The sequence below is a fragment of the Podarcis melisellensis genome (genome assembly GCF_964234715.1).
Source record: "Podarcis melisellensis genome assembly, chromosome: 6".
Taxonomy (NCBI): domain Eukaryota; kingdom Metazoa; phylum Chordata; class Lepidosauria; order Squamata; family Lacertidae; genus Podarcis; species Podarcis melisellensis.
Genome location: NC_138538.1, coordinates 99,188,215 through 99,211,234, shown reverse-complemented (window position 1 = coordinate 99,211,234; position 23,020 = coordinate 99,188,215). Strand labels below are relative to the sequence as shown.

General features: G+C 43.0%; 2 long non-coding RNA genes across 2 annotated transcripts in view; one reads left to right on the top strand and one right to left on the bottom strand.

Annotated features, from left to right (window-relative positions):
• The first annotated feature begins 16,275 nt into the window (after positions 1-16,275).
• On the top strand, positions 16,276-22,896 carry LOC309372020. The gene is made up of 3 exons (XR_014169367.1): positions 16,276-19,002; positions 19,247-22,140; positions 22,485-22,896. It is a non-coding gene; the product is annotated as an uncharacterized lncRNA (long non-coding RNA).
• The window catches only part of LOC309372028, a 43,740-nt gene continuing 40,917 nt past the window's right edge, over positions 20,198-23,020 (bottom strand). The window contains exon 3 of the long non-coding RNA XR_014169375.1: positions 20,198-21,794. This is a non-coding gene — a long non-coding RNA (uncharacterized lncRNA). The remainder of the gene's footprint in view (positions 21,795-23,020) is intronic.

The following is a 23,020-nucleotide window of genomic DNA, read 5'->3' as shown; positions in this document are numbered from 1 at the left end:
AGCAGCCTTGCACCTAAATTTTTCCATAACAAACCCCTGTTAATAACTAATATTTAAGACAGAAATATTTAGATGTGATGCAACCATGCGGCTCTTACCCAATATTTTGACACCTGAAGAAGGTGTCTGAAGAAGTGTGCATGCACACGAAAGCTCATACCAAGAACTAACTTAGTTGGTGTTTAAGGTGCTACTGGAAGGGGAAAAAAAATTTGTTTTGACTATGGCAGACCAACACGGCTACCTATCTGTATTTTGACACCTAGTTACTGTATTTTTCGCTCTATTGGATGCACTGGACCATAGGGCGCACCAGACCATAGGAGGGGGAGAACAGGAAAAATATTTTTTTTTCTTGTTCTCCCCCTCTAAGTCAAGGTGCATTCTGTGCGTTCAAGGTGCGTTCACCTGAAGCCTCCACAGCCCAGCAGGAGTTCCCGCTGGGCTCTGGAGGCTTTGGGTTCCTTTCCACCTGCTCTTTGGGGCTGGTGGGGAGAGCGCTGCTTTCCCCCACCGCCAGCCCCAAAGACCAGGTTGGGGAACAGCGGGAAGACGGCGCTCTGCCTCCCCACTGTTCCCCCAGCTTGTGGGGCTGGAGAGAAGCGCTGCTTTCCCCACCGCCAGCCTCCAAACCAGGTCGGGTTTGGAGGCTGCTATCCGCAAGCCTGCGGAGCCCGGCGGGAACTCCCGCCGGGCTCCCCAGGCTTGCAGATATCTGCCCGAAGCGCGCCCCAGGCTTCGGGATGCAGGCTGCTATCCGCAAGCCTGGGGAGCATACGGGCACTCCCACCAAGCTCCCAAGTCTTGCGGATAGCTTCCTCAAGCCTGGAGAGCCAGAGGGGTCGGTGCACACCGACCGCTCTCGCTCTCCAGGCTTCAGCGAAAGCCTGCATTCACTCCATAGGACGCACACACATTTCCCCCTTCATTTTTGGAGGGGAATAAGTGCGTCCTATAGAGAGAAAAACACGGTGTGCTTTTTCACCATAATCTGTAGCTCCGTCAAAATCTCTTCCAAGAGAAGCTTTAAAGCAGGCATGTCCAACTGCCAGCAGCCTGCAATCTACTATCGAGTATCAAAAACTGGCAGTGATCTACCACACTCTCCCATTGTCATTCTTCAACTTAAACATATATTTGGCTGGGTATGCCCAGCCAGATGGGCGGGGTATAAATAATAAATTATTATGATGAGAAAAATAATAATAAATCATTACCCCCACATCAGCCCCCTCCCAGGGCCCTTGGTGCAGGCGGGAAGTCTACACACCCCGAAATGTCCAATCCCCTCTTTACCAGATGAAGATTTCCGTGGGGAGGGGGACAGTGGCTTACTTTCGAGTAAACACAGCTAGACTGGACCTGCAAAGGTGGGGAAAGAACTAGGAGGAAGAGGGCATTTTTTTTCCACGGCAACAGGAGAGAGGGGGGAAAGAATCATTGTCTATCTCACACTGCAGCCCCTGTATAGCCCGTGTGCCTCAACTTCGCCTCCCAATAGTGCCTGCCCCCCCCCGCACATCAAAGGGAGCTGCGCAGCTGATCCTGATCCCTCCTTCTTCCCACACGGCTCCTCCCCGCGCCTCCCTCTGTCTCCAGCAGCCGCCCCCTTCCACGATAGCAAAGCCACGCTAAGCCCGCCTCCCCTCTTCCAGAATAAAAATTATTTTCAAGACAATCCATCCCTGCCCCCCCCCCCCAGGCCAAGATGTGTATCTGAGCTCTGAAAAGCACAATTTGCAGTTTCCCCTTCTCCGGAAAATAAGCAGCAGGAGGATCACATCACCATCACAAAGACAGTTGCCTGTCATCAATGCTCCAACGCTGCCTTAGGCTTCTCCAGGCTTTTGCCATAGGTAATGGCTATACTCTCTTTCATGCATTTGGTGGCGCTTCCCCTGCACTGCTCACAAGACAAAAGCCGCAGCAGTTGGCACTCTGGGGCCTTGTGGACGGGCAGAGCTGCCAGAAAATCTCTTACACAGAGGCTGGCAATAGCCAGGTCAGTGTCTTTGTCAATCCAGTCCTGCGTGTTCCTTCCAATTATTTCTTACACACTGATGTGTGTTTGGAAATATGCATTGGTACAAGTATTTGAAAGATTCCTAACGGCCCATTAGAAGTCCTAAAGTCTATGGGTTACCTTTACAGTTGGTTGAAACTCTATAATGTTTAAGGGAAGGGGAAGCCAGAGTATTGACTGGATTTTTTGAAATTATTTTTAATACACTTTGTATTACTGTCAGGAGTGAGCTGGTAATAAATCACACTGTGCAAGCTGGAGTTAACTCTTTGTGAGCAAGAACACAATCTGCACAGACTTGGCAGGGTGCCAGGCCTAATGATTACAGCACCTCATTCCTGGTAGCTTTTGCCCCATGGATTAGTTGCCAAGACTGAAAGTCCTGGCCTCCTCACAGCCACCTAAGTCCCCTCCTCTCCACGGCTTTTTGCAAGCAGTCAGAGACTGTGCCACACTAAAGACCCAATTCCTTCTCTGTAAAGTGCAGTGATCAATTGAATATATATGAAGTGAAACAACATTTTGGTATCCCAGTTCCAAACTGTACATACCAGAGATAAAGGTAAAGGACCTCTGGTAAAGGACCTCTCCCATTGAATTTGACTATGGGGTGCGGTGCTCATCTCACTTTTAAGGCCGAGGGAGCAGGCATTTGTCCTCAGACAGCTTTTCCAGGTCATGCAGCCAGCATGACTATACTGCTTGTGGTGCAACGGAACACTGTGATGGAAGTCAGTGCGCACAGAAACACTGTTTACCTTCCCAGAACAAGCACCCTGATCCTGCTAAGCCTGATGTGTGTGACCCAGGACTGCATCCAGGAGTGCTAACTTGAATAAAATATTGGGGGGTCCAGGTAAGCCCTGGCCTGCATAATCAATCACATGACACAACACACACACACACACTATTTGAATGGCAGTGACCATCGACTTGGCTCAGCCCCTAGGAGTTGGCTCCTATGACTGTGTCCATCCACTGGATTTCAGCAGACCCAGTAACATACTGGCTCACACTGGTAGCACGAGATTCTCCTCCTCTTCCACTAGCTGTGGTCCTCCCTTTTGTCCCCAAAGAGGTCAATATAGAAGTCTTAATCCAACACTTTCACACATTGTCCTATAGAGGTGTGGAATACATTTCTTATACTATAAGAAATCACCTTCCCACCCTCGCCCTGAAAGTTGTTTTCTTATATTCTACAATTTCAAGCTCATTATAAATGAACAATAATCTTTCCAAAGTGGCAGTCCTGTAGTAGGAGGGGGGGCGTGGCCCCGCATGTAATTTTTGAGGGGCCACAAGCAAACACTCCTACAGCAGGCTCCCAACCCAGGGGCGGAGGCCGCCTCTGCAGGGAAGCTGTGCCCCTTCCTCGTGCCTGGCTGCAGTTCTGCTCCCAGGTGCGCCCTGGGTGCGCTTTATGAAAGGAGCTACAGCAGGCTTCCACTATTCCCCCTCCCTGTCCCCCTGCACCAGGCAGCGTTTCCATACACTCCACTACAGCAAAGTGGGACTGTCTTCCTACTTGTGGAAACTGGACTTCTACATCTTAACCCCCCATGGTAACCTTGGCAACTCCTGTTGTGTGGACACCCAATAACACATTTGATGTGTTAGTGACCAACAATCAACACCTTTGTCTGTCAATGACTTATTTCCCAGCCCCCAAACTAGGCGAGCTGCCTGAGCTTGTGATCCTAAACTTTAATGCAACTGCACTTGGCATACTTTTAACCAAACTTTGCTTAACCCATGAATTTATGAGTTTGATCCAATTCTAACCCTCTACTGAATCTAGAGGTTATAGGGAGTCTGCCCCTCCCCAATCTTATGACAATACTTAAGGCCCTGCTAAGCTTCTCCCCTCCCCCTGTGCTTGGTGCCTAGTTCATTTCATTTGGTAATAGATCATGATGTAATTGGCCTTCGTTAGATACTTTAGGAACACGTTTACTTTATCTTTTGTTTCTTAGATTTGTTATATATATATTTAAAAATATAATTGATAAAATAATATATGCCAGTTGTGTTGTTGCTGTTCAAGCTAGCAGTGGGCTGCACAAATTTACCTAGACCTAAGCTAATGTTGGAGGGCAATTGTTTACAAGAACAAGAACAAATCCGTTTATTGTGAGGACCATGCCTGTGCACAAAAATCAACACTACAATAGTTAAAAATATTAAAATTCATTACATACTATGCCAACAAAACCTTCTTCCCACAAAATAGAAAAGGAGGGAAAACGAGCAGCGAGTTAAACAGACGATGAAGGGGTCTTTACATTGTCGTCCATAAATCTTTCCCTGGCTTTCATGGCCTTCATCACAAAGACCACTACCACATGGGTAATGCGTGGGTTTGCATCAACTAACAAAAATTTTACTCTATCTTCAGGACTAGTTATAGAGTTGGGTATAATTTGCAGCAATGCATCTCTAAAGCCCGAGTAAATGGGGCAATAGAGGAAGTAATGTGTAAGATCCTCTTTAATTTTCATAAGGCAAGGACATAAACAATGTTCTACTGGGGTTTTTGTGTATCTACCGGTCAGATAAGCAGCTGGCAATGTTTGAAACCGTGCCATAGTGAAAGCTCTCCGAAGGGTGGGATCAGTGATCTCCACCAAGTAGTTGGCACAGATTTTGACTGCTTTTACTCGGGGGAACCAGTAGGAAAACCCAGAGTTTTTTATCTTTTTTTTTTTAAAAAAAAGATATTTATTAAAATTTCCAGTAAAAGCATACAAATACCAATACAGACAACAACATTAAAAAAAAAACACAGAACAAACAAAAAACCAAACAACAAGTATAATTTCAAATCTTATTTTCTCAACCTATTTTTCCCGACTTCCTCATACCTCCCCGTTTTGTATTCTAATTTCATTATCCTGTCAGCAAATCCATTCCCATATTTCCCAAAAAATTTCGCTAATTCCATTCCTTTTCTTAATCAAGGTCTCTGAAAAACCACATTATTTTTAAGACCCCTGTCTATCTAACATTCATTAATCTTATAGTATTTATTAAGATAGTCTTTAAATTTCTTCCAATCTTCTTCCACTGTCTCCTTCTCCTGGTCGCGGATTCTGCCCGTCATCTCCGCCAGTCCCATATAGTCTGTCATTTTCATCTGCCATTCTTCCAAGGTAGGTGTCTTCCAATACTTTGGTGTCTTCCAATACTTTGCAATAAGGATCCTTGCTGCTGTTGTGGCGTACAGAAACAAAGTTCTATCCTTCTTTAACACCACATGGCTAACCATACCCAGGAGAAAGGCCTCTGGTTTCTTTAAGAAGGTATATTTAAATACCTTTTTCATTTCATTATATATCATTTCCCAGAAAGCCTTGATCCTCGGGCATGTCCACCATAGGTGAAAGAATGTACCTTCATTTTCTTTACATTTCCAACATTTATTATCTGATAAGTGGTAAATTTTTGCAAGCTTGACTGGGGTCATGTACCACCTATAAATCATTTTCATAATATTCTCTCTCAAGGCATTACATGCCGTAAATTTCATACCGGTGGTCCACAACCTTTCCCAGTCCGCAAACATAATGTTATGACCAATATCTTGCGCCCACTTAATCATAGCTGATTTGACCATTTCATCTTGCGTATTCCATTTCTACAGCAAGTTATACATTTTTGACAAATTCTTAGTATTGGATTCTAACAGTTCTGTTTCCAATTTTGACTTCTCCACCTGGAAACCAATTTTCCTATCCAGCTTGTAAACCTCCATTATTTGATAATAGTGGAGCCAATCTCGCACTTTATCTTTTAGATTATCAAAACTCTGCAGTTTCCACTTGTCACCCTCCTGTTCTAGAATTTCAAAGTATTTTGGCCATTTAGACTCCATGTTAAGTTTTTTCAATGCCTTTGCCTCCATTGGTGACAGCCACCTTGGAGTTTTGTTCTCCAACAAATCTTTGTATTTAATCCAAACATTAAACAATGCTTTCCTGACAATATGGTTTTTAAAGCCTTTATGAACCTTAATCTTGTCATACCACAGATATGCATGCCACCCATAAAAATTATTAAAGCCTTCCAAATCTAGAATGTCTGTGTTCTCGAGAAGCAACCAGTCCTTCAACCAGCAGAAAGCTGCTGATTCATAATAAAGTTTCAAGTCTGGCAGGGCAAATCCCCCCCTTTCTTTTGCATCCGTTAAAATCTTAAATTTTATCCTGGGTTTTTTGCCCTGCCCGATAAATTTAGAAATATCTTGCTGCCATCTCTTAAAACACTCCATCTTGTCAACAATTTGCAATGTTTGGAACAAAAAATAACATTCTAGGCAATACATTCATTTTAATAGCTGCGATTCGACCCAACAAGGAAAGCTTCAAATTTGACCAAATTTCTAAATCCTTTTTCACTTGATTCCAACATTTCTCATAATTGTCTTTAAATAAGTTCATATTTTTAGCTGTCATATTAATCCCCAAATATTTTACATTCTTAACCACTGTTAGACCTGTTTCATTCTGAAACCTCTCCTTCTCCCCTGTTGTTAGATTTTTCTCTAATACCTTAGTCTTAGATTTGTTTAATTTAAATCCTGCCACTTGACCAAACTCTTGAATTAATTCCAAAACCCTTTTGGTACTAGATTCTGGCTCTTGTAATGTAAGTACCAAGTCATCTGCAAATGCTCTCAGTTTATATTGTTTCGCTCCGACCTGCACCCCTTTAACCTGCTGGTCTTTTCTTACCATGTTCAGCAAAACCTCCAGGACCGAAATAAAAAGAAGTGGGGAAATTGGGCACCCCTGACGTGTCCCTTTTTCTATCTTAAATTCTTCTGTTACTACATTATTTACAATTAACTTTGCTTTTTGTTCAGAATATATTGCGCCTATACCATTTTCAAAACCTTGGCCTACCCCCATCCCATGGAGATTCTTCTTCAAAAAGGTCCAACAAATATTGTCAAAGGCTTTCTCCGCATCCACAAATATCAGAACAGCTTTTGTATTTATATTTATGTCTAGCATTTCCAAAATGTCTATTATACTCCTTACATTATCTGATAGATGCCTTCTCGGGAGAAAGCCCGATTGATCCTTATGAATCTCCCCCATCAAAACTTTTTTCAGTCTCTTAGCTAAAATGTCAGCAAATATTTTGTAATCCACATTTAATAAGGAAATTGGGCGGTAGTTTTTAAGTTGAGTCTTTTCAGTCTCTGTCTTCGGTATAAGCATGATGAAAGCCTCTTTCCACGTTTCAGGTGCTTCTTTCCCTTCCAAGATTTCATTACAGACTTCCTTCAAGGGTTGTATTAACCAGTCTTTTAAAGTCTTATAATATTTGGAAGTCAGCCCATCAGGCCCCGGAGATTTGCCCAGTTGCATGTTTTGAATGGCACCTTCTATTTCTTGTTCCGTTATTTTCTGATTTAAAATTGCTTTACCTTCACTTGAAATTTCCTTCATCCCATTTTTCTCCAAAAATTGTTCTATATCAGTGTCTTTTTGTGGCCCTTGTGCATATAATTGTTTAAAGTATCTCTGGAAGCAACTTCTAATTTCAGCTGGGTTGTTGATGTTCTTTCCATCCACTTCTAAATTTGTCACTGTATTTAGTTTCTGTCTCTTCTTCAATTGCCAAGCCAAAAGTTTCCCACATTTATCCACAGATTCAAACGTTTTCTGTCTCATTTGTTTGATTTTCCATTCTATTTCTTGATTCATCAATTCCATATATTGAGTTTGATATAATTTAATTTCTCTCAAAATCTCCTGAGACTTTGGTTTTGATCTTAATTTCTTTTCTCCTTCTTTGATTTTTTCCAAAATTTTATCTTTTTTCTCATTTTGGCTTCTCTTTTTTATTGCATTTTGTTGTATCAAGAAACCTCTCATAACGGCTTTGCTTGCGTCCCAGATTACTCTTTTTTCCACATTGGTCCTCATGTTTATCTCAAAATAGTCTTTTAATGTTTTTTGGGCCTTTTTACAAAATTCTTTATCTCTAAATAGTGTGTCATTCATCCTCCATCTAAAAGTACCAGCAGTTGTTTGGTTCATCTCCATCTTCACGGCGTTATGGTCGGAGCAAGTTTTTGGGCAGATTTCCACTTTTTTTATCTTTGATGCCAGTCCTCTAGTAACCCATATTTGGTCAATTCTGGTCCAGGTCATTTTGGCTTCAGAAAAAAAGGTTCCTTGTCTTTCGAGAGGATTTTTTACTCTCCAAATGTCCACCAAATCCATATTGTCAGTCATTTCAAAAAAGGTTTTTGGCAATCTTCCATCTTTAGTAATCACTTGTCTTTGTGCTTTGTCCATATTTGTAGAGACAACTCCATTCATATCTCCCATCAAGATTACATTAATGTCCAGATGATCCAAAAGGATCTCATGCAGCTTCTTAAAAAATTCAGATTTACCTTCATTCGGCACATAAATTCCTAAAATCAAAAATTTCTGTCCTTGAATTTGAATTTCAATTGCCAAATATCTTCCTTGCTCATCTTTGAATATTTGTTTCGGCAACAATTTATCCTTTGCATATATAACCACTCCTCTTTTTTTCACTCTGTCTGATGAAATAAATTCCTGTCCTAGTTTTTTATTAATAAGCAGCTTTCTATGTTTTCTTGTCACATGTGTCTCTTGCAGGCAAATAAAATCCAATTGTTGTTTCTGTAGAATATGAAAGACATTCTTCCTCTTTCGAGGAATGTTCAAACCATTGCAGTTCCAACTCAATAATCGCAAGGCCATGATGGGGTTATTTACTTGTTCCTCCTACTGCTCCCAGTCGTTGTTCTTCATCCGTTGGTGGCTGTAGTCCAAAAGATAAATTTGCTAAGTCCAGTATTCCCTTTCCTAAAGATGTTGGCTCCTCTCCAGTTTCAGCTTCCTTTACCAGGTTTTCTTTGTGATCTCTCAGGAATTTGTCTTTATCGCTCAATGTCTTTATTCTGATTTTCTTTCCTCTGTACTTGAAGGATAGGCCTTGGGGGAATTCCCACCTGAAGAAGATTTTGTTTTTTTTCCCAGTAATAAAACCAGGTCCTTGTAATCCCCTCTTGCATCTAAGATAGGCTTCGGGATATCTTTAAAAATCTCCACGAAAGAATCTTCAATTTGCAGTGTATTTTGATAGTGCAAATTCAAAATTTTATCTCTTTCCTCCTTTGAACCCAGGGTAATCAAACAGTCTCTTGCCTTGTTCTTTTTTTGTCTTATTCCAAGTCTGAATGCACTCACAATCTTGACCTCCTCCCCCTGGAGGCCTTCCTGCCAAAATTCAGAAAATTCTTTTGTAAGAAAGTCCACCAGCTTATCCTGTTCACTTTCCGGCACAAATCTCAGTCTTAAGTTACGTTCCCTCCTTTGCAGATCTATCAGAGCAAAAGATAGATCATGATCCACCAGTTTCCTCTTAACCGGTGGTATTTTTCCTTGTGCTTCAATTGCAATCTCCTTAGCCTCCTCTGCAATCTTTCGTGTAGTAGCTGATTCTTCAAGAAGTTTCCCAATATTCTGAGCATTTGCGCTAACTTGTGATCCCAATTCTTTTAGGCTGGAAGTGTTCAAGTCCAGTTTTTTTGAGATCTCAGCTACTTGTTTACTTGTGTCAGTTCCTTGTTTCGTTAGGAGTTCTAGAGATTCATCTATTTTTCCAAGAGCTTTAGCCAAAGCATCTTCTGTAGACATAGTTTTACTTTTTGTCTGCGAGACCACAGCTGTTCCAGTCACTGAAACCCTTCTTTGTTGTGTAGTACTATAAGTTTTGCCAGATCTAAGATTTTTCTCATGAGCCGGCTCTATTTTCCCTTTGCCATCTGCCATGCCACTATCATGCCAAGCCTAGGTCAGTCTCACACTCCAAGATTTGTTTTTGCTAGTAAATTTCCAGTGGCTCAGCTTCTAGCTACTTAGTTATTTTCCACAAAGTAACAAAATCTCCTCTGGGGGGGGGGAATTCCCAACTTAGTTTCAGAACTTTGCAAGAAATATACTGTTTCAAAATCCCCCCCCATCTCCAAGTCCCAATCTCCAAGTCCCAGCTCTTTTTCCAAGTGGTTACAAATGTATAGCAATTCTAAATAGATGTCTTTCAAAACTGTATCTTTCAAAATCTTTCAAAACTGTATCTTTCAAAGTTGTTCTCAGCCTCTCTCTTTGACAGTTCAAAATTCTATTCCCTTGCTTACAGAGCAGTCCGTCTCTAGGATATCAAAGACAGTTGGTAAAATTCAATCCTTTCCTTTCATGCAGGATATTTAATTTAATAGCAGTTCTCCCCCCCCCCGCCCCTGCCAGCTAAGTGGGGGGGTTAAGTCTTGCTTTAAACAATGGAGTTATTATTCCAAAAGCAATCTTCAAAGGTTTCAGCTTAGTAGTTTCTTTGCTTTCTTCTATATACAAACACGGGAAGGCAGACTTCCTTTTTATGCCTTTCCCGTGGTGGTAAATCTTTTAACAATTTAGAGTCCAAATTAAATCTTTGTTCCTACTCACGAGTAAGTGCTTTCAGTTCCAATTTGCCAGAAGAAATCAGTGCTCTCCGATAATGGCGATGCGGCTTCACTCCACGGACTGGGTAACAGCTCTCAGCACCACGTTCTCCCCGACACCGTTCCGAAGCCTTTAAAAAGGCTCTTTTGCAGTTCGGGGGGGTCGCAAAGGTGCCCGCCGAGCCTCCTTGCTTACAGGCTTCCGCGCCTGCAATTTTAAAGGGTCCCCGCTTCGCGGTAGCGACAGGACCCGAACCTGTGGAGCAGGCTTCTCCCGGAGCTGCGGGAAAAGTCTGCCATTAATCGCTGGCGCCGACCGGAAGTTTTTTATCTTGGTGGAGTCCAAAAAGGCGTCTTTTTCAAAGATCCATTCCCGAACTTTATCAGGGCTCCACAATTTGAGAGTATTAAACTCAGGTAGGTTGTATCTAGATAGAATGTCTAGTAGGCTTTTATGCCAAGTGGTATTATTTTGTAATGATACAAAGGCTTGTTTAGCCAATAAGGTGTTCGGGGCATCTATGAGGTTGGTGAAAAAACGCAGGAATCTTAAGTGGGCCCTGGCAGACACAGAAGGTAATCCTACTTCCACTCTTAGGAGAGCTGCCGGAGTACTCTGAGGGAGGCCTAGAATTCTTCTGAGATAAAATTTTTGGAAGATTTCAAGCCGTTCTAACAGCTTCTGATTCCATCCCCAGAGTTCTACTCCGTATAACATCTGGGGAATCACTTTTCCAACAAAAGTTTTTAGTGCCGGGGTCACCAGTTGCCCTCCCCTCGAATAAAAAAAGCTGAGCAGAGCACCAGTTGTCCTACGTGTTAGAAGGGCTACAGTCTTGAAGTGGGCAAGCCAGCTAGATGTAGCTTGGAAGGTGATACCAAGATATTTAAAGAGACATTGTTCAATTTTGTGTTCATCTAGAGACCATCTAAATGTGTGGCGAGCTCTAGTAAATACCACAATTTTTGTTTTATCATAATTTATCTTTAGAGAGTTTTGGGAACAATAAGCTGCGAGCCCCTCCAGCATGCTGAGTAGGCCCCTTCGAGTGAGTGCCATGACCGCCATGTCATCAGCATATAGCAGTATATTCAGGTGTTTGCCTTCCAGGGCAGGAGCTGATGACTTATACTTTGCCATATGTTGAACAATGTCGTTTATATAGAAATTAAAGAGGAACGGCGCTAACAAACAGCCCTGTTTAACCCCTTTCCCCAGTGGCAGTGGGTCAGTATAGTTGCCTGACATCCCAGTTCTGATTTTAACTATGGTGTCTGAATGTAACTCTCTAAGTATTTTGAGACGTCGTCTATCAATATCTGTGTCATATAGTTTTTGCCATAATTTGTCCCTACAGATTGAGTCAAAAGCAGATGTGAGATCTACAAAAGCCACAAAAAGTTTGCTCTTATGTGTCTTTGTATACTTATCTATCATTGTCTGTAGTACCAAACAATGGCCTATTGTACTGTGGCCCTTTCTAAACCCTGCCTGTTCCGGATTAAGCAAGTTAGAGTGGTCAGCCCAGTCAACCAATTTATTTAGCAGGTGGCGAGTATAAAGTTTATACACAATGTCCAGGAGACTTATGGGGCGATAGTTTGAGGGGTCTTGGGGGTCTCCCTTCTTATAGATGAGGGCTACCAGGCTCAGTTTCCAGTTTTCTGGGATTTTGCATGTATCATTTATTGCCGTAAAAAGTTGGGCCAAAAAAGCAGCCCACCACTGGGCATTTAGTTTAAGCACCTCAGGAGGAATCATATCTTCACCGGGAGCTTTGCCATTCTTGAGTGTTTTAATTAGCTGTAAACATTCTGATTCGGTAACAGGATCCCAGCCCACTAATAGATCGTTTTTAATAGGAGGAAACTGGCTCGGTTTAGCAATGTTTGGAGCTGTATATAGCCGGGGAAACTTATGTTGGTACCATAAGTTAGATGAAATACTATTGGTTACTGTCAGGGGTTCAGGAGTGGAGGCACAGGGGAAGGAGGAAGCGGAGAGCGAAGGGGAACAATCCGAGGGCAGTGTAGGTGAGGAAGACAGTGGGGCAAGAGATTCCATGAGTCTGTCCAGTGAGTCGGAAGACTCACAGAAGGGGGCACCCATAGCCAGAGCAAGGGGGTTCCCGGGAGGGAGGCACCAGAAGCAAGGAACCAGCGGTGACTCCCAAAGCAGCAGCTGGAGATCGGGACCAGTTTCCCCACCAGAGCGTAGCGGGGGGGAAGAGTCCCAGCTGTCAGGACCGGTTTCCACTCCAGGGGAAAGAGAAGATGAGGCAGGGCTGACCACGCCCCTGTCGCTGAGTGAGGAAATAGAGGGGAAGTCAGATCCAGCGAGCCCCCCCGAAGGGGGAAGCAGTGACAGAAGCAGCGTAACGGTCAGGAGGAAAGTTGCCAGCTGGGCGCGCGCGCCAAGTTCAAATGCACAGGACAGCTGGGAGCGAGGATTGGGAGCCAGGTCCTAAAGCACGCCGGAGGCAGGGGGAAGAATCCGGAGACTCTTCAGCATCAGAAGAGTCCAGAAAGGGCAACACCCCGGCGGGCAGAAGGACCCAGAGGAGAAAGGAGCAAAGGAAGAGGTGGAGCAAGGCTAGGGTCTTGAACTGGTGTCTGGGGGGAGGAGATTCAGACAGAGCTTCAGCGGTCTAGGGTTGAGACGTAGAGCTGCGCGCCGCGGCTTTGGAATCGAAACTGAACCTTAATAAAGACTTTTGTATATAACAAGAACTGGCGTTGGTCCTCTGTGAGCTGGGACCTTGGGCAGCTCTGACAGTTACAATTTTCCCTTTGGGTGAAACTCCCTGAGCAATTATTTCCCAGAACTTTTTATCGTCCCGCAATTTGATCGCCTTGTCGAGTGCCTCCCATTGTTCCTTTCTATAGAGGGATTTCTTAAATTTTAGAGTATTTTTATAATGAGAGCGCCACCTGCGCAGGTTTTCCACTGAGGACAGGGTCCCTTCCTGTTTTACCTTATTTTGTAATTTCCTAAGCAAAGATCTTAGATTCCTACAGTCTTTGTCGAACCAGGCCCTCGAATTATTTTGTTTTTTGGGAGGGTTGGAGTTCGTAAGTAGTGGGAGAGCGACTCTGAGACCTGCTGAAATGTTAAAAAGGGGGTCAGAATTAGATAAAATACATTGGTCTCTCAAGGCCAGTAAATCTGATGAATGCAGGTGTAGTTTGATTTTGAATTCCAGGTCGCTGTTCCATTTACGCCTACGAAGGGCCAGAGTTGGAGGTGGGTCAGCACAGTGGTTACGGTATTGCGGATCCTCCAAACCATGGGGAATTAGTGAGATTGATATAGGGAGGTGATCACTCTCAGTTCTGTTGAAAATCCTAAAGCCCTGTGACCTCTCCAAGAGTTTTGGGGAGACCAGGATATAATCAATAACGCTCGCTCCTCTAGGCCCAAGGAAAGAAAAGAAACCCCCTGACCTGTCCATATGGGTACCATGCAAATTATACAGATTATGTTTGAAGGCAGTCTCCATTAATGTAATGCCTGCCTTATTCAAGACCTTATCGTCAGAGGACCAGGGAATAAACCAATCTGTCTCTGGCAGTAACTGAGATTTAGAGCAGTACGTATTAATGTCGTTTCCTATCCTGGCGTTGAAATCACCTGCCAACAGGATATCCATGCCAGGGAATTCTAGTTCAGCCTTCTCCAAACATAGCTCTAAATCTTCCCAGATTTGTGACAACTGGAAAGGGGTGCCTATGGGAGGGATATATATATTAAAGCAGAGGAAATCTCCTCCTTCACTGCTAGAAATAAGTAAGATTTGTAGGTTGTTACTCTTCGCCCACTGCTGTTGCCGGACCTTCCATCCTAGCTTGATGGAAACAAAAGTGACTAAGCCACCACTAGGTCGGCCTCGGAAATTTGGTTTTATCGCAGGGGTAGCAAAGGCTTCATATCCCTGAAGAGAAGGGACATGGAGATCTAGACACCATGTCTCCTGTAGACATATAATCTGAAATTTTGTAAGGAAATCCAGAAGGTCGACGTCACCCTGCTTAGATAACCATCCCGCCACGTTCCAAGATAGAATGTGGAAATAGGGTGATGGTGGAAATAGTGGCAGTCAATCTCTTTCCCGGTGGTTTGGGGCTCCTGAGTTAGGCTCCTCCTCCTTCTGCTCTGCTTGGTGGTTCCAGGTTTGAGGTCGCTGGTCCCTAGGTAGGTGTGATGGCTTTAACTGGGGGGCCAATAGGTTGATTTGGCCCAGAGGATCTTCGATGACACCATTACAAATATCATGATGATCAGCTGATGTGTCATGATGTTCAGCTGGTTTTTGCAGAGCGAGGGCTTTGCCGACCCGTATAGGTTGTACAGGTATCAGGTCAACAGCTGAATCTTGTGTCGGTACTGCTAGCGGGTCAAAATTTGACAAATGCTGTGGATCTTGATTGCGTATTGGGCTTAAAATAATAGAAGCCTCCAATTCCGGCATCGAGGCATATGAGGACGAGAGCATTTCAAACTGGTCTTGCTTGGGTAGTCCAATACCAGGCTCGTTGCACGTAGAGACCAGGGTACCAAGCGGGGGGTGTAGAAAATCAATTAAGTCATTTGCGGGCAGGCTTACCACTCTCTGAGGGGTAATGTGTCCCGGCTCCATACCCCCGACTATTTGTTCTTTATGGCGCACAGGCCCGGCATCAGCACAGACAGCACCTATCCTGGTGCATAGTGGTGTTCGGGTCAGATTGGTGAATACCCTTGTGAAATAGATGTGCCATTTTCTTGTACGGTACTGTCTGCCCCAGCAGTTGGGACAGGGAATTTGCGACCGAATGTTTATCCTCCCATTTGTTGTGATTCAAGGGGTGGTTTCCCACCAGTACTGCAAGTTTGCTGTTCTGGAGTTGCAGACTTGAGTTTTGTACTTGGTTAGGCAGGCATCTCACTTGTTTTTGTGCAAGGTTAGCCTGCACAGTTGAGCAGGGGTGAGCAGAGTTTGCAATATTGTTAAGCTGAGGAAGTGAGGGGGAGCAACTGAACAAGCCAAAGACTTTTTCAAGCTTCTTTTCAATCCCATCCAGCCTTTTATATAGGTTGGTGATGGTATGTGTTATCAACTCAGTCTGGCAGATTAGCAGTTCCAGTGCCTCTCGGTCCTTGTTTAACTGGGCTGGTGGCTGGGATAATTCAGGTAAAGTTTTTTGCAGGGACTTAAGAGTCTGTTCCATCTGTTCCTTCATACACAGGCTCGAGGCTAGTTGTGGGCCGTCCACAATGCCGGCAGGCTCCTCATGAGTAGTGCTGGGGGCAAGGGCCTCATAACTGTTTGCTGTAGGGAAGTTTCTACAGATCTCATTTAGGTCATAGTCAGGCAGGAAATCCCTGATATTTGTCTGTTTTTTGGCCGTGCTCGTAGCTTCATTGGAATGCTGCCTGCAGCGTTTCTTCCCTCTCATGTCGGCAAGAAAAATAGGGAGAGGATTTCTCAGAATTGCAGGGTCAGGGCAGGTTGTGCTGTTAATGAGCCCTATTCCCTTTAACAGTCTTTATCTGCCGCGTTTGTCTTTATCTGCCGCGATTTCTTGCAGATTTATGGGAGAAGTAGAAATAATCTGAACCATAAACCATAAAACTTCTAAAATAAACGCCTTAAGGCATCTTAGGGCCCTTAGAACCCGCCAAAGCAGATAGTAAAAACAAAGCTTTACCGAGCATAGGACAAGGCTGCCGTTCACGTCGCCATCTTGGAAGGGAAAGGTCGGAATCAATCAGATCCAATTGTTTACATGACATGGATTAACATCTAAGGGATGGGAAGGAAAAGGGAGCCTACTCTGGTTCCTAGCCATCTTGCGCATACAAGTATTGCAGAAAAAGCAGCCCTCCATTAGATGTAGCTCCCAGAAGCCAAAACAAGTGGGAGACATAGCCCCCCAACTATTTTTCAGTCCAACATGGAACACAACATTCAAGATGCTACTATTCTTTATTTATAATACTATCACTGGGCTTGTTCCTTTCTGGCAGTTTGACCAACTGTGTTAAACTGAAAGGTAACTGACATTCTTTTAGTGCACATTTATTACTAATGCAGGAAAAAAGAAAAATGCTTCCACCTTGTGGAGTGACACATTATAGCATCTGTTTAGTTCATTATGGGAGCCAATTCATTTTGTGCATTCTTAGCAGCAGAGGAATCTTTGGGCATTTTCCACATACATGTCATGACCCTTGGACCTGATCTTTCTAAGGGTAACACCTATTTCCTCAAGGAGAAAGTCCTACCTACTAGTATGAAACAGACATACTAGACAGCAGGGCTTTTGTCTAGGAAAAAAACGGTGCAGGAACTCATCGCAAACAGACCTTTGTACTAGGAGTCCACATGCATCAGCTCTGCCAGTGCACAGAGCAGCCCTGCCTCTCTGGCTTGCACACCCAAGCAGGAGGGACAGGGTGTTTTGCAGAGCAGATGCGCAGGGAGGCTGAAGAGCCTCATCAAAGCTCCACTGCACCTCTGGCTCACAAGAACACCCTCTCTGGAGTCCAGAGGATGTCCCCTTTGAACTCCAGGGAGGGTCTTCTTGTGAATCAGAGGTGCAGCGGGCAAGTTTATGCCGGAACAGCGTTCCAGAGAGTTCTGACTCCAAAAAAGCCCTGCTAGGCAGAAAGGTTAGCATTTTCCAGCCCTGCTTCTTGCTGACTCATGAATCATGCAGTGCATTCACCCAACCTGTAGCTATGGAACTTAGCTGAGAGTCCTGGAAGACCTGCTTCCTGCCTTGCAGGTCTTTTCCCACCTGGCCTGGCCTTGAACAGACTTTTGGCCTGGGGTGTTGCTTAGTGGCTGTGTGGTGCTGGGGGTGGGATGTTGCTCTTGTTTCTGTTAATTTTTTGTATCTTTATTTTGGATCTTATCATTTATGTGGAAATTGTTCAATTTGGTTGTGTAATTTTTGATGTTTTGTTTATTGTTTATGACTACTTTTGGTATGTCTGTAGTTAGGTGTTTTTTTAATACAATAAACCCACAATTTATGTGGGAGTTACATTCCAGGGTCTTGCGCCTAAAGCCAAAATAGTGTATATCAAAAACACATTGGGTTCAATGGTGTGGTGCAATGTCAAAGTCATTTCCCCCCAAACCCCATCCCCCTTTTTATTTTTTTGCCCCACATGTAAAGCTGAATGTGCACAAATGCACGTAGGTTGTGGGCACACTTTATGTTGTAAGCCACCTTGAGCATGGTTTTAACTCTGGAAAGTGGCATACAAATAAAATGGCTTCCTTGATGCCACAATTTCTGTCCTTTCATTTTAAGATTTTTCAGATTCATTTCATGGCAGCTTTCCCCCTTAATGCGTTGTCCTTCTGCCATTGATTTCCATGTGAGCCAACCACGCACTGTCCTTGGTTCCACAATGGCAGGCGGGAGCGCTCTCTGCTGCCGCGCTCTGCTCGTCCGCTCAACAGCTGATGGGAGGGAAGTTGTTACTTGCAGCCGGCTGAGTTGCACAGCTTCCCTGCCCTCCCTTGTGAGATTGAGGGCGAGAAGGGAGGAAGAGGGTCTCCGCTGCCCCTTGTTCCCCTCTTACCCTTCCAAGCAAAAGTGGGGGAGACAGAAAACAAGCATCTTACTTATGTGTGCGGGGCAACCTCCATGTGAGTGAGGAGTCTCCTCTACTGAAAACAAATAATGTTGCTGCTTCTTTGACATTTTCAGCATACACACTATTTATCACTATTTCACTATCATCTGATAAGACATGGAACAGACTCTTCTACATACAGCAGATGGTGCTGAAACAGGCAAAATCTCTTAAAGCAGAGATGAATGAAATTAAAAATGAAATCATAAAGGCAATTTAAAAGGACACGGGCATTTTGAATTAAAAAACAGGTGAACATTTGACATGGTTAGGAAGGGGCTGTTAATAAAATAGAAGCCTTTTATATGCAACTGTCTGGAGAAATGAAGCAATTAAATGATAAAGTGGAAATTCTGGGAAGTCAGACAGAGAGATAAAAAGAAATTTGGATAATTTGGCATTATTAGAATTGAGAGACAAAGAGTCCTACCTATGATTTAGAACAATTCCTGAAGAGAAGGGTGAAGATATTAGGGTTAAAGTCATTAATTCCCTGGCATGCTTTTTGGAAAAGACTATGGATGATTTGGAGGCAGAAACAGACAAAATCTACAGAAGTAATTCACGTTTTCCAAAGCTAAGAAAGGTGCCAAGAGATATTCTGGTCCAATCTGTTAGAAAGAAAATTAGAGACAAAGTCCTGCAGCAGCATTTTGAGACTAGGTTGAAAATTGACAATATAGATGTGATGGTACTGAAAGAAATCCCACAGACGACACCGCATAAAAGAAAGTCAAGTAAACTTATGCAGAAAAGAATCCAATTTAGATGGAACACACCAGAGGGAGTGACTTTCACCTTTAAACATCACAGATATTGACTGGATTCAGTACAGAAAGCAAGAGAAATTTAAACTAGGTGTAAACAAAAAAAAAATCCTTCCAGTAGCACCTTAAAGACCAACTAAGTTATTTCTTGGTATGAGCTTTCGTGTGCATGCACACTTCTTGTGTATCTGAAGAAGTGTGCATGCACACGAAAGCTCATACCAAGAACTAACTTAGTTGGTCTTTAAGGTAAGGTGCTACTGGAAGGAATTTTTGTTTTGTTTTGTTTTGACTATGGCAGACCAACACGGCTACCTATTTGTAACTTAAACTAGGTGTGGCAGTTATGTAAATAGATGAGACTGAAGGAACAGAACTGGGAGCTGTAAGTACAGACTTGACAAAATAATCTGCCCAGATGTGGATTTCAAATATTTAATGTGAAATATAAACAGAGCAAATGCTCCTCAAAAGAGAAAAAAGTTATTGGTCTGAAAACAAATGAAACTGAATCTAATTTGTTCACAAGAGACACATATCAAGAAAAGGGATGTAAAATATTTGATTAAAAGAAAATAGGTGAGGAATCTATCCCTGCAGGACTGAAGAAAAAATGGAGTTCTATATATACATTCCCGATTTTGCCTCAAACTGGTATTTTCCGATGAACAAGGCAGATATGTTGGGGTGGAAATTAATATCTAAGAGATTGAAACTTTGGTTGTAGGCATTTATGCCCCAAATGAAGAGAAATCTGTATTTTATAAAGAACTTGTGGACAGGTTGATGGACTTTTCATATGAAAATTTGTGCCTTATGGGAGACTGGAATGACATGGTCTCCCCAATACAGGACAGTAGAGAGAAAAATGTGGAATCAAGGAGACTGTACAATTAAAACAAGGGGACAGTAAACAGTGAAAGGTTATGGCCTCCAACTGTTTTCTCATTTACAATTAACAGAAATATTTAAGTTGGATAATAAGACTTTTGGTATAGAACAAAAAAAGACAGATATTGAAATACAACTGCATACAGATGACAAACATGTTATTGCAGAAATATATAAACTTAGTTGAAATTTGAAAGGCAAGTAAAACAAGTTAAATAATGCATGATTAAATGGGCAAAATAAATGGTTCTAATATACAGATGAAACAGGAACAAATGTGGACTAAATGGTTAAAATACACATTGCGTTGTGATTTAAAAGAGTTATTACAAAATGATGTAAAATTGGTACCTAACTCCTGAGAAGTTAGGAGTTCTCTTCTCCCCCCCCCCCCCTTTTTGGTCTGTTTTTATTTAGATTAGTTTTTTACCCTGATAAAAAGATATCTGATATTAATCTTTGTATTCCTTTACAAACTTTAATAAAATAATTTTTTTTAATCCTGACTGGTGATAGAACACTTGCCATATGGAAAATAGCATGGACTAAGATCACTTCCAAAAAGCCTCTACATCCCTTTGATAGCCTATTGACTAGATTGAAAAATTGTGCCTCTTTCCTACCTGTGTTTCCCAAACAGAAAAAATGTGTAAAATTACAAAATGATCTAACCTTGCTCACTCAGTATCTCACACTACAGGGAAACTGGAGTGCCTTACAATAGCGAAAATAAAAAATTAGAATTTTCAGCTATTAAAGCAATTCTATGACATAAGGAAATAGGAATGCCATTTGAGTACTGGTGATCCAAGATAAAAGCTGGTAAGTCACATTAACATTGCATTCACCAATGTGTAATATCAGTAAGAGATGCAAATTTTCAGCTTCCAATTTTGTTTGACAGTTGGTCTAACTTGTGCAAGTTCTTTTTGTAAGCCACCAAATGCCACCTTAAGCAAGCCTGTAGCACCAACCCCTTCACCTCACCCCATATAAAAGTACATGCATGCACCTGAGGGATGCAAAAACTTTGTACTAATACACTGAAAATAGAGGGAAATACTTTGCTTAAAACATTTGCCTATTTGTGTGAACTGAAGGTATGTTTCAATTCCTTAATGATTTCCAATTGTCTTTACAAACCTGTCAACTTCTCACTTCTCTGCATGTTTACTTGGAATCAGGTTCCACAGGTTGTGTTTGCATGTAATGCGAAGCCAGAAAAGAAAGTTTATTAAACCACTAGGGATTAAACTTCAAGCTAGGCACTGATACAGGCATTCCTGCTTCAGGAAAATAAACCATGGAGGGTATGGTTTCCTGTGACATTTGAACTCAAACAAATCATGACCACTAGCCAACTTGAAGTCATGGCAACCGTGGTTTGTTTGTGGGAAACAACTATGATTCCAGATTTGGATGACATACTAAGCTAACCACTTTGTGGTTTGGTTTCCCCACTTGCAGAAGGCAGAAGCAAAGTAGGAATTCATATTTTCTGGCTTAGCATTAAATGTGAACGCAGCCACTAGGTCCCACTTAACTTATTCCCCAATAGGTAAAGGCAAAGGACCCCTGAACAGTTAAGTCCAGTCGCAGACGACTCTGGGGTGTGGCGTTCATCTCGCTTTCAGGCCAAGGGAGCTGGCATTTGTCAACAGATGGCTAGCGCCCAGAAATGCCGTTTACCTTCCTGCCGAAGCGGTACCTATTTATCTACTTGCATTGGCATGCTTTCAAACTGCTAGGTTGGCAGAGAAACACGGGTGGCGCTGAGCCTCTTGGGCTTGCTGATCGAAGGTTGGCTGTTCGAATCCCCGCAACGGGGTGAGCTCCTGTTGCTCTGTCCTAGCTCCTGCCAACCTAGCAGTTCGAAAGCATACCAGTGCAAGTAGATAAATAGGTACTGCTGCGGCATTTCCATGCACTCTGGCTTCCATCACAGTGTTCGGTTGCACCAACCTAGCAGTTTAGTCCTGCTGGCCACATGACCTGGAAAGCTAGCTCCCTCAGCCTGAAAGCGAGATGTGTGTCGTACCCCATAGTCACCTTTGACTGGACTTAACCGTCCAGGGGTCTTTTACCTTTTATTCCCCAATAAGGATGCACAGGAAGGTAGCTTTAAGCTGAAGAAGTTGGCAGAAAAGACGCATGGACAATAAAAAGGATCTTAAAATGAATGAATGAATGAATTAATTAATTAAAAACCTCGGCACTTGTACCTTACAACATCCATACAGTCCCCCCCCTCCAGAAGCACATATCCAGCACATGCAGTAATCATTATTCATACATGATCTCTTAATTTTGCATTCATACTTTCACAGCCAAGAAAAAGGTAAAGGTAAAGGTACCCCTGCCCGTACAGGCCAGTCTTGCCAGACTCTGGGGTTGTGCGCCCATCTCACTTAAGAGGCCAGGGGCCAGTGCTGTCCGGAGACACTTCCGGGTCACGTGGCCAGCGTGACATTGCTGCTCTGGCGAGCCAGAGCTGCACACGGAAACACCGTTTACCTTCCCGCTAGTAAGCGGTCCCTATTTATCTACTTGCACCCGGAGGTGCTTTCGAACTGCTAGGTTGGCAGGCGCTGGGACCGAACAACAGGAGCGCACCCCGCCGCGGGGATTCGAACCGCCGACCTTTTGATCGGCAAGTCCTAGGCGCTGAGGCTTTAACCACAGAGCCACCCTTAAAAATACTAAGCAACTAGGTTCTAAACTGATTTGCATTTTACTCATATTCAGTCCCTGTGGGGACTTCTTCCAGTGGTGTCTGCCTGCTACCCTTAAAGTAGGAAGCAGCTAGGAGCCACAGAGAGACAAATTAAACACCAAGACCCCAAAGCACAGAGAAAAGTGTTGATTGTCATATCAATATTGTAATGGGATGTTAAAAATAACAAAATAGCCAAAACATAGGGACAGTTCAGATAAACTGGGAAGCCAGGTGCATGATGAAGAAATTGGAAGGTTCCAATTCTACTTTAAAGCAAACCACAGTTCCCTGTAATTAATGAATTTAGGGAACAATGGTTTATTTCTGCCATATTTTATAATCCTATGCAAACGGATTTGGGAGTAAACCATTTGGATTTCTCAGAGCTGGATAGAATTGCACTAGTTAACAAACCAGGATCTGAAACCATGGTTGATCCTGGTTTATTTCAACAAACTATGGTTTGAATAACTCAGAATAACAATCCCCCAGGTTTATCCAT